The following is a 15,012-nucleotide window of genomic DNA, read 5'->3' on the forward strand; positions in this document are numbered from 1 at the left end:
GCTATTGATGGCTACTAGCCACAATGGCTTAAGAACCACAGAATTGTAGACTTGGAAGAGGGCACAAATGTCATCTAGTCCAACCCTCTGCAATGTGGGAATCTTTTGCCCAATGTGGGGGCGCCAACCCACGACCCCGAGTTCCACCGACTGAGTTGGAGGCAGAGATGCTTCCGAATGCCAGTGTCTGGAAAGTGGGGGAAGAGTGTTTTTGCGCTCTAAACACACTTGTGGGTTTCCCTACAGGCAATAGGTTGGCCACTGTGAGAACAGGATGGCCGCCTGGTGAGGTCACTGGCCTCATCCCGCTGGGCCCTTCCTACGTTCTTAATCATAATATTTTATTCTTTATATCCTGTCCATCTGGCTGAGTTTCCCCAGTCACTCTGGGCGGCTCCCAATCAAGTGTTAAAAACAATACAGCAATAGATATTAAAAACTTCCCTAAACAGGGCTGCCTTCAGATGTCTTTTAAAAATAGGATAGCTGCTTTTTTCCTTGGCACCTGATGGGAGGGCGTTCCACAGGGTGGGCGCCACCACCGAGAAGGCCCTCCGTCTGGTTCCCTGTAACCTCACTTCTCGCAGGGAGGGAACCGCCAGAAGGCCCTCGGAGCTGGACCTCTGTGTCCGGGCAGAACGATGGAGGTGGAGACGCTCCTTCAGGTATACTGGGCCTTTGAGGCCATTTAGGGCTTTAAAGACCAGCACCAACACTTTGAATTGTGCTCAGAAATGTACTGGGAGCCAGTGTAAGTCTTTCAGGACCGGTGTTATATGGTCTCAGCAGCCGCTCCCAGTCACCAGTCTAGATGCCGCATTCTGGATTAATTGCAGTTTCCGGATCACCTTCAAAGGTAGCCCCACATAGAGCACATTGCAGAAGTCCAAGCAGGAGATAACCAGAGCATGCACCACTCTGGCGAGACAGTCCGCGGGCAGGTAGGGTCTCAGCCTGTGTACCAGATGGAGCTGATAAACAGCTGCCCTGGACACAGAATTGACATACGTCTCCATGGACAGCTGTGAGTCCAAAATGACTCCCAGGCTGCACACCTGGTCCTTCAGGGGCACAGTTACCCCATTCAGAACCAGCCAATCCTCCACACCTGCCCACCTCCTGTCCCCCCAAAACAGTACTTCTGTCTTGTCAGAATTCAACCTCAATCTGTTAGCCACCACCCATCCTCCAACTGCCTCCAAGCAATCACAACAGGATACCCACCGCCTTAGGTTCTCCTGACCTCAGAGCTGAGAAGCGGGTGGGATGTCCTTGCCACAATTGCTTCCGCAGGGTTCTAGTCCTCATGTCACATTTTGGGGGCATTCAGAAAAGTCATGCAGGAATCCTTTGCCCAACGTGGGGCTCAAACCCATGACCCTGAGATTAAGAGTGTCTTACCGACTGAGCTACCCCACTGCCCTGCCATTGGCTCTGGCTCCACATAGTTTTGATGACACCGCAAGTGTCCATGTGGGGCTCCTTGTGCTTTGAGCCAGTGTAGCTCTTAAGACCTGATTCTGGAGACAGATCGCAGGTGGAGGGTTGCAGCAGGTAGACCTGTGGTCTGTATCCCGCAGGGTCTCCTCCAGAGTAGGGTTGCCTCTGCTCCCAGGCCAGGGATAACCAGCCTCCGGATATTGTCCGGCAACAATTCCCCATCAGCCCCAGGCAGCGTAGAAAGCAGAGAGGGATGGTGGGAGTTGTGGTCCCGCAACCTCTGAAAGGCACCAGGTTGGCTACCATTGGATTAAGTACCTCGTACCTATGGGACCGCCTCTCCTGGTATGCCCCATGGAGGACCTCAAGGTCCATAAATAGAAGCACCCTAGAGGTCCCGGGCCCTAAGGAAGTCAGATTAGCATCAACCAGAGCCAGGGCCTTCTCAACACTGGCCCCGGCCTGGTGGAACGCTCTGCCTCATGAGACCAGGGCCCTGCAGGATCTGATCTCTTTCCGCAGGGCCTGTAAGATGGAATTATTCCACCTGGCCTTTGGCTTAGAATCAGTTTGATTCCCTCCCTTTCTTTCTTTCTTTTTTCCTTTCTCCTCCTGTGAAGAGGCTGCATCTTAATGTTTTAATGTCGTATTTTAATCTTGTTTTTTAAGTTGTATTTTAATCAACTTGTTTTGATTATTGGTTGTTAGCCGCCCTGAGCCCGGTCTCGGCTGGGGAGGGTGGGGTATAAATAAAATTTATTATTATTATTATTATTATTATTATTATTATTATTAAGAACCTAAGATGACTCTTGCTGGATGAGGCCAGTGACCCTTATAGCCCAGTGTCCTGTTCTCACAACCGCCAACCAGATGCCCCAATGGGAACCCTGGAAGGAAGACCTGAGTGCGAGAGCATCCTTCCCCCTTGCGAACATGTGCAGAGGAAGGCATCCAGGGTGATCAAGGGTCTAGAAGCCAAGCCTGATGAGGAACGGTCGAAGGAGCTGGGTATGGTGAGCCTGGAAAAGAGGAGACTGAGAGGAGACAGGATAAAGGCAAAGGGACCCCTGACCACTAGGTCCAGTTGTGGCCGACTCTGGGGTTGGGGCGCTCATCTCGCTTTATTGGCCGAGGGAGCCAGCGTACAGCTTCCGGGTCATGTGGCCAGCAGGACTAAGCCGCTTCTGGCGAACCAGAGCAGCGCACAGAAACGCCGTTTACCCGCCAGAGTGGTACCTATTTATCTACTTGCACTTTGACGTGCTTTCGAACTGCTAGGTTGGCAGGAGCAGGGACCAAGCAACGGGAGCTCACCCCGTCGCAGGGATTCGAACCACCGACCTTCCGATCAGCAAGTCCTAGGCTCTGTGGGTTAACCCACAGCGCCACCCGCGTCCCACAGGAGACAGGAAAGCTGCCTTCAAATATCTCAAAGGCTGTCAACATGGAAGAGGAAGCAAGCTTGTATTCTCCTGCTCTGGAAAGTAGGAACCATAGCTGTCAACTTTCAGATTTGAAAATATGGGATCAGCAGCCTCACCTGTCCCGGGGACAGTCTACGGGATATCTAACAATCCGGGAGAGCAGCGGGAAACAGCGCTGGAATGAGGGAATTTCCCGCAAAAAAAAAGGGAAGGTTGACAGCTATGGTAGGAACCAAAACAACGGCTTCGACTTGCAAGAAAGAAGATTCTGACTAAACACCAGAAAGAATTTTCTGACAGTAAGAGCTGTGAAGACGGTGGAACAGACTCCCACGAGAAGTTGTGGACTCTCCTTCCTTGGAGGTTTCTAAGCAGAGGTTGGGTGGCCACCTGTCACGGATGCCTTAGCTGAGATTCCTACATTGCAGAGGGATGGACTAGATGACTCGTGGGGTCCCTTCCAACCCCATAATTAGATGATTCCCAGGAACTGGGATTCAGAGGCATACTGCCGTTGACGTTGGAAGGAGGACACAGCGACTGTGGCAAGTAGCAGGAGACTCTGAACCTTAGGATCATGGGTTCACATTGCAGGAGACTGGACTACCCTACAAGTCTATTGCTGATCGCCAAAGAATTGATGCTTTTGAATTCTGGTGCTGGAGGAGACTCTTGAGAGTCCCATGGACTGCAAGAAGATCAAACCGATCCATTCTGAAGGAAACCAGCCCTGAGTGCTCACTGGAAGGACAGATTGTGAAGCTGAGGCTCCAAGACTTTGGCCACCTCATGAGAAGAGAAGACCCCCGGAAAAGACCCTGATGTTGGGAAAGATGGAGGGCACAAGGAGAAGGGGACGACAGAGGACGAGATGGTTGGACAGTGTTCTCGAAGTTACCAGCATGAGTTTGTTCAAACTGCGGGAGGCAGTGGAAGACAGGAGTTCCTGGCGTGCTCTGGTCCAGGGGGTCACGAAGAGTCGGACACGACTAAACGACTAAACAACAACAACAACAAGTCTATGATTCAACGAAGTAGTTGGATTTCAGTTGCCCTCGGCCCCAGGCAACACGGTCCATTGTCAGAGACGATGGAAATTAAAAGTCAAGCCATATTGGGAGGCTCTCTGTCCATGCAGCAATCTCTAGCTTATTCCATGGCTCCCCTACAAAATTCGTTGGCTTACGGGGTGTTTTCTTGACCACATACGAGACGAGTCCCCAGTGGGCTTCGGCCGTCAAAGAACTAGGCCCACAAGGAAGTTCACGGATGCAAATCTCGAACTGCACTTCTTGTTAAAAAGGAAAAAGGGGGGTGGGAGGAAGGAGGGCAGCATTTTAGAAAAGTCAACGCCGGGTTTTAAAGCACCTTTCTCCCCACCGGAGGAGAGGCTTTTAAAAGGAGGGTTTAGGTGCCCTGCAAATTAGAACTCATTTTATCCTGCGTCACCGGGGCTGCAATCGCTTTACCATCGTACCCATTTCACAGGTGGGGAAAAGGCAGGGGTGCTGTCTGACAGAAGCAAACCTTTGCTGATTAATGGATTAAACTCGTGCAATCAATGAATGGAGAACCTGCATGCGAATAAAACAGATCAGGTTTGGGTTTTCTTAAAGGCATGTGCTGCTTTTAGGTAAGTCATGTTCTTTCCATGTCTGTGCAGACACCATCTTAGAACAGGCAATCCCTCTTGCGTGAGTCAGAGAAAACGGGCTTTATGTTCCCTCCATGTTTTTCCTATGCCATCCATGTTGCATCGAGCTGCATGTATTCAGTTTTTTGTTTTTGTTTTTTTAAAAAAACTATTAGGAGGCCCAATTAAACCAGGAACATTTTTTTTAAAAAAAAAATGAACCAAATAATTTTAATTGTTTTCCCCCCCTCCAACCAATGGATCGACCAAATGTTGCACAGTCCAAGGAAATGCGAAGGGAGGACCAGCCAAGGTTACGCAATGAGTCAGCATTGCAAAAGCTAAGGTCATGTCTACATTGCAAACACAGGGCCAGTTCGGTACCGTTTTAACCATCATGGCTCCCCTGCTAAGATACTTGGGAATCTGGGAATGATCAGTCGGCAAAGGGGCCAGGAATTCTAAGACACCCCTAGGCCCAATCCCAGGGAATGGCAGAATGTCCCTTGCGGCAAAAGATCCGACTCGGAATCCGGTTTGAAGTCAGTTGTGTAGATTTCCTCCAAGAATCCTGACGCCAACACAAGCTCTTCCCAAAACTAGACGACGACACCAGGAGTCAAGACTGAATTCGCCTCCAGTTCCTGACCTGACTCCGAGCATTAAGCCGTGTTCCAAACCTGCGTTCAAAACCGACTCGTGAAACCTTCCATCCTGGTACCCCGATGGCTTTAAACATTTCTTGCAGGGAGAAAGAAACACAAAACCTTCCTTTCTTTTTTTGCAAAATGCTTCACTGCAAGAGAAAGCCCCTTCTCATCCTTTGCAAAACCTACCAACTTTTTATTGCGGGGGACAAAAATGATGGAAATTTGGGCACAGGAAAATAGACGGGTGAGAAAGCAACACCTCGATTCTTCCCTTCCACACTCCATATCGCGTTTCCGCCTTTAATGGCACAAAAGAGGGGTTTGCATTGTAGGTTGAAGGGGGCGAGAAAGATAAGAAAGGTGAAGGGAATAAATAAACCAGGATCAACACTGTGCCATATAGGAAAATCCCCCCCACCCCAATTCCCCCACTTCTATCACTAAGAATCTGTAGCAGAGCTGTCAAGGATAAGGGAAGAGGTTTATTTTTTATCCCAAAAATTTTTTTGGGGGGGTGTCATTGCAACGAAAGTCAAAGACAGGGATATCAGACCCTCACTGCATATAATATAATGTATATATACCTCTCTCTCTCTCTCTCTCTCTCTCTCACACACACACACACACACACACACAGTGTTTTCAACATACAGGTGACATCACAATGCGTTGCCATGGAAAACGACATTAAGTATTACAAGATCAAAGATGTTGAGGCAAAGTAGAGAGATGTATTCCTCGGTTTTTTTTAATGTGGCAAGGGGAAGAAATGAAGAAAAACAGAGGAATTGTCTATTTATTTGTGCGTTTTTCTTAACTGACTTTTTTTTGGAAAAACTGAAGCATACACAATCCCCCTTTCACGAAAAATGCACAAAACCAGTGCAAATTCCCCATTTTCCAGCGCAACACATTCCCCCTTCTTTCCCACAATGTTCTAATAGCCCCCCCTTTTTTTGTTTTCCAAAAGGAAGGTGGGGGGGATGTGAATATATTCCATACAAAGTTTTGTGGGGTTTTTTTTTTTAAAAAAAACAAATCCTAAACACGTCCAGTTGGAATAAGGACAAATTCAGAGAAAAAACGACACCATTATTATGGGGGGGGGGGTGAGAGAAAAAATTATATGCTCTCCTCTCCCCCCAACACACAAACACACACAGCATGCCATGAAATAAATTTGATGCAAACACATCCCTCTCTGGCCTTGGCGCAAGCAAAAAATTTATTCTAGTGGGGGGTAGAAAATAAATCCTGATCTATTCTCCCCCTCCCCTGCAGCCACAAATTAACACACACATCCTGCAGCCCCCTCTATATGAATCAAATCCCCCCCCATTCACATATTTGAAGGAAAATGTATGCAAACGGCTAATTCCCCTTTACGACAAATATACAGAGATTTCCACCACCCCCCTCCCTCCACCAGGCAAGGAAGGTTATACAGTTGACATTTCAAATACATACTTCCAGTTTCAAACCTTATTGCAGAACTGCAGTCTGTTGTCGGTGCATATATTGAAGGAATAATAGAAAACAAAATAAAATAAAATTGTGCCCTCCCCACCCCCACCCCTCCCAAGCCAGATGTATGTTCTAGGCTGTCAACAATTTTTTTCTGGAGAGCTGCAGACCCAGCCACCCGACCACGTCTCCTCTTTCTCAGCCCCCTGCCCCTATCTGACAGCGCTAGGAACGGGAGGGCTTAGGGAAAGGTACGCGTCTCTATGGCCCAGCCGCCTATTCCTTCAGCCCATCTCAATGGAAACCCTGGGCTGGATTTTTGTGAATGGAGGGTCACATGACCTAGACTCGGTTCTTTGTCCCTGTTTCTTGAATAAACAACAGGTGAACAGGGGGAAATTAATACATGTATAACAGACATAGAGATTTTTTTGTATCAAACTGTAAGGAGGAAAAATAAAAGAGAGACAAGGAAATTTTCGTTTCCCACCCCCCCCCCACGCCACTCCTAGAATAACACCTCCAGGGCTGTAAAAAAACGCAAAAAACCCCCCCAACAACACCCAGAAGCAATCCCAGGTCCTTCCACTATGACACAGGCGGCTAAAAAGCCCCCCTCCCTTGCAGCCCCCCTCCTCACGCACCCAAAACTGACAGGCAAGAGAAGCCCACCGCCATGAATCTTCTAGATCCGCACCCTGCCTTTTTATGAATGAATCCAGATGCAAATGGCTTCGATTCACAAACAAATAGACCCCCCACCCTCTTTTTTTCCGGTGGGATTGAATCCCATTCATAAAAAAAAGAGAGACCCACCTTCGTCGTCTGAAGAAAACGAAGGACTCATTGAAAAAAAACAAACCCCAAACCCACCACGTATATGGATGGAGGAATATCCTTTTTTTAAAAGAAGGAAAACACAGCTAAAGCTACCAAGCACCCGTTGTTGTTTTTTAATAAAAAAAGCAGAGATAAAAAAGATTAATAAAATCAACCCACCCTCCGCTACCCTAGCAAAAAGGTTTTAAGAATATACAGATTTTTTTATGAATGGGGGTGATGTTTTCTTATCTTTTCCATCCACCTCGTCCATTGCTTAGCAAAGGTGGGGGGCTGTTAAAGCAACCCACGACATGCGCCCCCCCTTGTCATTTCTAAATACACATATTCATATAATCGTATATTTGAAAAAAGCGAAATATTTAAAGAGGGAGGGAAAAGATATATAAATATATATATATATATAGCAGAAGAATGACTCACTGTGAATCGATGGCCGTTACAGCACGTTAGCTTCGCATATTCACGTTGATGGGACTGACTCTCTTTCCTCCTCCTCCCCCCCCCCCACGCCCTCCCCCATCAATTAGAATTTCATATGCATGCCCAGATATATGCATATATATGCATAGGTTGCAATTTATCATCGTAAAGAGGATGACAAATTAGCAGCCATCTTCCACCCAGCTAGGACAAATTAGCATCGTTTCTAACAATTTCGGCCCCCCTCCATTTCCCCCCCTACCCACCTCTGCCTACTGTCCCCCCCTCCTCCCCAATCCATCTCGCCTCCTCCCTCCCTGCAGCTGTTAAGAATTGCCTGGTCCAAGGCTGATACTAACCAAAACCTGGGTGAAGGACTGTGTGTCTCTTACACCGATGGTGAAGGCCAGGAGCTGGGGGTGGGGGCGGGAAGGGGGGGGGACAGAATCCAAAGATGAGAAAGGAAGAAGTAGACAGCGGTTTCCACCTGGTCCTAATGCCCTGGAATATTCTGAGAAGAGATCAAAAGGTGGGGGGGGGGAGAGAAAGGAAAATGTGAAAGAAATGTTATTCGCCCAATCATCTGTCCCTGGGGGGGGGGGGGTAAGGAAGGGCTTCACTTTGCCCTCTCTGGGAGATGTGCAAGAGAAGGGTTTGTGGCTGGCTGGATGTCAAAGCACACCTAAGTGCAAAGAGAAAACTTTGTTGTTGTTCGTTTCTGATATATTCGTCTATCTCATGGGTTTGAGCAAACTGCGGGAGGCAGTGGAAGACAGGAGTACCTGGCGTGCTCTGGTCCAGGGGGTCACGAAGAGTCGGACACGACTAAACAACAACAGCAAGCTCAGGGGTCAGCAAACTTTTTTCAGCAGACCTTGTGGAGGGCCGGACTATATTTTGAAAAATAATAATGAACGAATTCCTATGTCCCACAAATAACCCAGAGATGCATTTTAAATAAAAGGACACGTTCTACTCATATAAAAACATGCTGATTCCTGGACCGTCCGCAGGCCGGATTTAGAAGGTGATTGAGACAGATCCGGTCCCTGGGCCTTAGTTTGCCTTGTTGTTGTTGTTTAGTTGTTTAGTTGTGTCCAACTCTTCATAACCCCCTGGACCAGAGCCCGCCAGGCACTCCTGTCTTCCACTGCCTCCCGCAGTTTGGTCAAACTCATGCTGGTCGCTTCGAGAACACTGTCCAACCATCTCGTATTATGGCGTTCCCTTCTCCTTGTGCCCTCCATCTTTCCCAGCATCAGGGTCTTTTCCAGGGAGTCTTTTCTTCTCATGAGGTGGCCAAAGTATTGGAGTCTCAGCTTCAGGATCTGTCCTTCCAGTGAGCACTCAGGTCTGATTTCCTTCAGAATGGAGAGGTTTGATCTTCTTGCAGCCCATGGGACTCTCAAGAGTCTCCTCCAGCACCATAATTCAAAAGCATCAATTCTTTGGCGATCAGCCTTCTTTATGGTCCAGCTCTCACTTCCATACATCACTACTGGGAAAAACATGGCTTTAACTATACGGACCTTTGCTGGCAAGGTGATGGTCTATCTGTGCTTGCTGACCGGCAAGCACAGCCCATCTGCTTCTGGGGTAACACAGGACAGAAGGCTGGCTACAGCTTTAGACACGCAATGTTGTGTGTAGATTTCTAGATCTGTATGAAAGAGGTGTGTGTGTGTGTGTGTGTGTGTGTGTGTGTGTGTGTGTGTGTGTAAAAGCATTCGCCAGACCGGTGCCCTCCAGATGTTTGAGGCTACAACTTCCACCAGCCTCAGCCAACATAGTGTGGGAGTTGGCTATGCTGGGAAAGAAAGAAAGAAAGAAAGAAAGAAAGAAAGAAAGAAAGAAAGAAAGAAAGACAAGCCCTGTTGGAAGAGGCCAATGGCCCACCTAGTCCAGCACCGTGTTCTCACAGTGGCCAACCAGATGCCAGCAGGAACCCCGTAATCAGGATTCGAACCCAAGATCCCTCTCTCCTCCTGTGGTTTCCAGCACCTGGGATTCAGCCACCTTTGCCAGTAGCCATAAATAGCCCTCTCCTACATGAATCATTTTTTTAACCATAATATTTATTAATTTTCAATAGACATAACAAAAAAGAGAATACAGTATGCAGCAACAACACAACAACAGCAACACAATAAAAAAGTGAAAAATAAGAAAAAAGAATAACAAACTTAACCTACCTAAACAGAAAAAAAGAAACTCAGCCAATTAATTAAAATCCATTTTCATAAACATTTTAGTTGACTTCCTCTAATCTCCTCCATCTGAATTTCCTCTTAATTTGAATGTAGCAGTTTCCAATATCGTTATTTCATAAAACAATATTACAGTCATATTCCAATTTCTTTACCTTTCTTATAGCACATTCTCTTATTTATACTTTTAAGTCTAATTTAGTCCTAAGCCTGATTGGTTCTTTCAAGTGGTTACATATCTTTAATATTAGGATATTTATTCAAATAGTCTATAATTTCTCCTCCATGAATCTGGCCATCGCTGCTTCCTGTGGCAGGGAGTTCCATAGTTTAACTCTGTCTGCATGGAGAAGTCCTCTCTTTTATCTGCCCTGCATAGGAGCCAACTCCTAGGGGCCAAGACTCCCCCTCCCATAAAATATTTGAGCCAGGAGGGCCCGAAAATTGATAGGCATTGCCATTCAAATGGTGTGTCTTGTGATAGATTATGTGGGGCAGGGGGTACCTCCCCCCCCAAATATTTTATTAGTTGGCACCCCTGCTGCCCCGAATCTTCCAACACTTGGCTCCATCGGATATTCACAACTTGCAGCATTACCGGTGTCTAACTAGTTTTTTTGTACAAACAGGTAAAGGGACCCCTGACCATTAGGTCCAGTTGTGGCTGATTCTGGGGTTGCAGCGCTCATCTCACTTTACTGGCCGAACAGCGTACAGCTTCCTGGTCGTGTGGCCAGCATGACTAAGCTGCTTCTGGCAAACCAGAGCAGCGCATGGAAATGCTGTTTACCTTCCCGCCGGAGTGGTACCTATTTATCTACTTGGACTTTGATGTGCTTTCGAACTGCTAGGTTGGCAGGAGCAGGGACCGAGCAACGGGAGCTCACCCCGTCGCGGGGACACGAACCACCGACCTTCTGATCAGCAAGTCCTAGGCTCTGTGGTTTAACCCACAGCGCCACCCGCGTCCCTAACAGGTGTTTTAAGACCCATTAACTAATCCATAGGGAGTGACGTCTGAGTGCCTTTCAAACTGTGGGTGGTGGGCGACCCTGCTTCACTATTGATGGGTGGGGGGCTTCTACTCAGCTCTCCAGATGGTGGTCAGAGGCCCTGATCTTTGCCACAAAGCTCAAGGACAGCACAACGGCTGCTATCACTGGACATCTGCCAGGGCCCACTTCTCAAGAGTCCCTGCTGCTGTCAGATCCTGAAATTCCTTGCTGCTGCTGCTCCTTCATCTCCTTGCTGTCCCCTACCTGTTCTGCCTCTCCCTTCCAAGTGATTGGGGCATTCGGTTCAAAGGCACAAAATAAGGTGGGCAGCATCAGGAGGGGGTGGGCTGCAGAGCTGGGAGCAGGTGTGTTCATGTCCGGCGAGTGTTACCTGCAAAATCCAAAGGCAGATGGGACACAGATAAGTTGCCTTACACAGAGTCAGACCAGTGGTCCAGACCTGAGACCCACCTCATAGAATCATAGAGTTGGAAGAGACCACAAGGGCCATCGAGTCCAACCCCCTGCCAAGCAGGAAACACCATCAGAGCACTCCTGACATATGGTTGTCAAGCCTCTGCTTAAAGACCTCCAAAGTAGGAGACTCCACCACACTCCTTGGCAGCAAATTCCACTGTCGAACAGCTCTTACTGTCAGGAAGTTCTTCCTAATGTTTAGGTGGAATCTTCTTTCTTGTAGTTTGGATCCATTGCTCCGTGTCCGCTTCTCTGGAGCAGCAGAAAACAACCTTTCTCCCTCCTCTATGTGACATCCTTTTATATATTTGAACATGGCTATCATATCACCCCTTAACCTCCTCTTCTCCAGGCTAAACATGCCCAGCTCCCTTAGCCGTTCCTCATAAGGCATCGTTTCCAGGCCTTTGACCATTTTGGTTGCCCTCCTCTGGACACGTTCCAGTTTGTCAGTGTCCTTCTTGAACTGTGGTGCCCAGAACTGGACACAGTACTCCAGGTGAGGTCTGACCAGAGCAGGTCTGACCTCTCTGGCTCCAAAGCTGCACCATGGGACACCCCCCCCTACTTTCACATTTCCACTTTTGATGTCCGCTCCCTGATGGTAACAACGCAGGCGATTGTTCCTAAAATGGCGATTCACAGTGCAATCATACGTAGGGTTAATTCGAGCACGGCTAATGAACGAAAACCAGCCCTGCAGTGTGGTAGGCAGCATGTGGTTGGTCAGAAATACGTATCTCATTTGAAAAATGGCTCATGGCTTTCCCCAGCCACATTGCACACTTGTGGGAAATGTTAAAATGAGCATCTCATCAGAACATGTCCTGGTCTAAACATACAAGTTATGCTCCTTTGGTCTGGCCAGCTTAAGCTCCTGTAGAATTGTATGCAACCTCTTCCTCACCTATTATTTAAAGGTAAAGGGACCCCTGACCATTAGGTCCAGTCGTGACTGACTCTGGGGTTGCGGCACTCATCTCGCTTTACTGGCCGAGGGAGCTTCCGGGTCATGTGGCCAGCATGACTAAGCCGCTTCTGGCGAACCAGAGCAACGCACGGAAACGCCGTTTACCTTCCCACTGGAGTGGTACCTATTTATCTACTTGCACTTTGACGTGCTTTCGAACTGCTAGGTTGGCAGGAGCAGGGACCGAGCAACGGGAGCTCACCCCGTCGCGGGGATTTGAACCGCCGACCTTCCGATCAGCAAGTCCTAGGCTCAGTGGTTTAACCCACAGCGCCACCTGCATCCCTCACCTGTTATTTGAAGGGTCCCATACCCTGCAAATTTTACTCATGGGGAGCAGCTCCACCCCTTGACCATTTTGGCTGCCCTTCTCTGAAGAATGACATTATATTATCGGCAGATTTATGTTCAATTCCTTCCCCAGTGATCCCTAGCATGGAAGTTGCCTATTTCTGCATCCTCACTGAGCAATCCACTACAGCTCCTATCCTATCTTCTGCGACGTTTGAACTCCAACTCCTACTGGTGCTGCTTGGCTTCTTCAGTGCAGCACACGGTTCAGCTATGGAACTCATTCCTTCAGGAGGTGGCGATATGGCCGCCAACTTTAGCTGAGATTCCTGCATTGGACTAGATGACTAACTCTACAATTCTGTGATTCTATGCAGATGTTGTGGCTTCAATACCAAGCCAGCTGTTTCCTTGGCTGAACATCTTGCTCGATGAAGAGCAAGACTCAAAAACCTGCCTGCTTTTATTTTGGTGACTCTTGAGCGGTCCTATTCAAGGGGCTTTGGAATTTTTTCCAGAACAAAAATGGTACTTTACTCTTTAGCCACGATTGCAAATATAATCGACTCCTTCCCCTGATTAGCTGATCCCAAGAAAGCACTGCACTCCAGCAGCTGTGAACTTGTTGTTGTTGTTTAGTCATTTAGTCGTGTCTGACTCTTTGTGACCCCCTGGACCAGAGCACGCCAGGCACTCCTGTCTTCCACTGCCTCCCACAGTTTCGTCAAACTCATGCTGGTAGCTTCGAGAACACTGTCCCACCATCTCGTCCTCCGTCATCCCCTTCTCCTTCTGCCCTCCATCTTTCCCAACATCAGGGTCTTTTCCAGGGAGTCTTCTCTTCTCATGAGGTGGCCAAAGTCTTGGAGCCTCAGCTTCAGGATCTGCCATTCCAGTGAGCACTCAGGGCTGATTTCCTGCAGAATGGATTGGTTTGATCTTCTTACAGTCCATGGGACTCTCAAGAGTCTCCTCCAGCACCAGAATTCAAAAGCATCAATTCTTTGGCGATCAGCCTTCTTTATGGTCCAGCTCTCACTTCCATACATCACTACTGGGGAAACCATAGCTTTAACTATACGGGCCTTTGTTGGCAAGATGATGTCTCTGCTTTTTAAGATGCTGTCTAGGTTTGTCATTGCTTTTCTCCCAAGAAATTTTGTGACTGCTCAATCAATACTGATGCTGGGCTGGGGCTGATGGGAGCTGGAGTCTTTGGGGTGCCATGGGTTCCCTCCCTGTCTCAGCCGGCTTTGGGTCGCCTGGAAAATGCATTGCAATTTAGCCAACTTCCCCAATTCACTTAAGCTATTTGTTTGGTCATACAGCAAGGTGATTTTAATTGACCATTTGTTTAAATCTGGCACAATGCATGCTTTTCTTGGGGTGTGTGTGTTGGAGGTTAACCTTGTGACTCTAGAGAGCAACAATCCCATGCAGCAACAAGACCCATTTTGCATCCTCCTTGGAATAACAGGTCTTGAATTGTCCAAGGAAGATGTAACGGTATTTTTGTATGCTGCAACCGCTGCTTGAATTTTAATAGCCAAGAAGTGGAAAACACAAGAATTACCAGCTGTGGAAGAATGGCAGATGAAGATGATGGACTCTATGGAGCTAGCTGACCCCACTGGAAGAATCCATGACCAGAAAGAAGAGGAGCATGAAGAAGATTGGAAGAAATTTAAAGACTATTTGAATGAATATGGTAACATTAAAAATTAGAAGTTACCTGTAAGGACCAAATAGGCCTAGGATTAAATTAGGAGTTAATTAAATAAATTTAGATTTAGAATGTTAAGAAAAGTTAAGAAATCTGACTATAATTGGAATATTGTTTTTGAATAATGATACTGTATTGGAAAACTGCTACATTCAGTTACAAGGAAATTCAGATGGGAGGGACTAGAGGAAGTCAAGCGATATGTTTATGAGGTTGCAAGTTTAATTAATTAATCAATTTGTATTGTTTGTGTTTGCTGTTATATCTTTTGTTTTTATTCGCTTTATTTGTTTTATCTTTTTTATTTTTGTTTCAGTTGTTTTATAGTATGTGTTACATTTGTATGAAACTCAATAAACATTATTGTTTTTTTAAAAAAGAAAGACCCATTTTGCAAAGCCGGGCTTGCAACACCCGCGCGCAATTACGCACAGGATCGGTGGGCGGGGCTTCGAGGCAGCATTCTTGACAA

The 15,012-nt window shown here is 47.3% G+C and overlaps 1 protein-coding gene across 4 annotated transcripts in view; it reads right to left on the minus strand.

Annotated features, from left to right (window-relative positions):
- The window catches only part of SPRED3 (sprouty related EVH1 domain containing 3), a 39,865-nt gene extending 31,598 nt beyond the window's left edge, over positions 1-8,267 (minus strand). The window contains exon 1 of one of the 4 annotated variants that reach the window (XM_083515929.1): positions 8,237-8,267. The gene's annotated coding sequence lies outside the window, so the exon portion shown is untranslated. The other 3 variants (XM_083515926.1, XM_083515928.1, XM_083515927.1) reach the window with 3 other exon arrangements.
- Between the last annotated feature and the right edge of the window lie 6,745 nt (positions 8,268-15,012).

Source organism: Podarcis liolepis, assembly GCF_965112155.1.
Source record: "Podarcis liolepis genome assembly, chromosome: 7".
NCBI classification, from domain to species: Eukaryota; Metazoa; Chordata; class Lepidosauria; order Squamata; family Lacertidae; genus Podarcis; species Podarcis liolepis.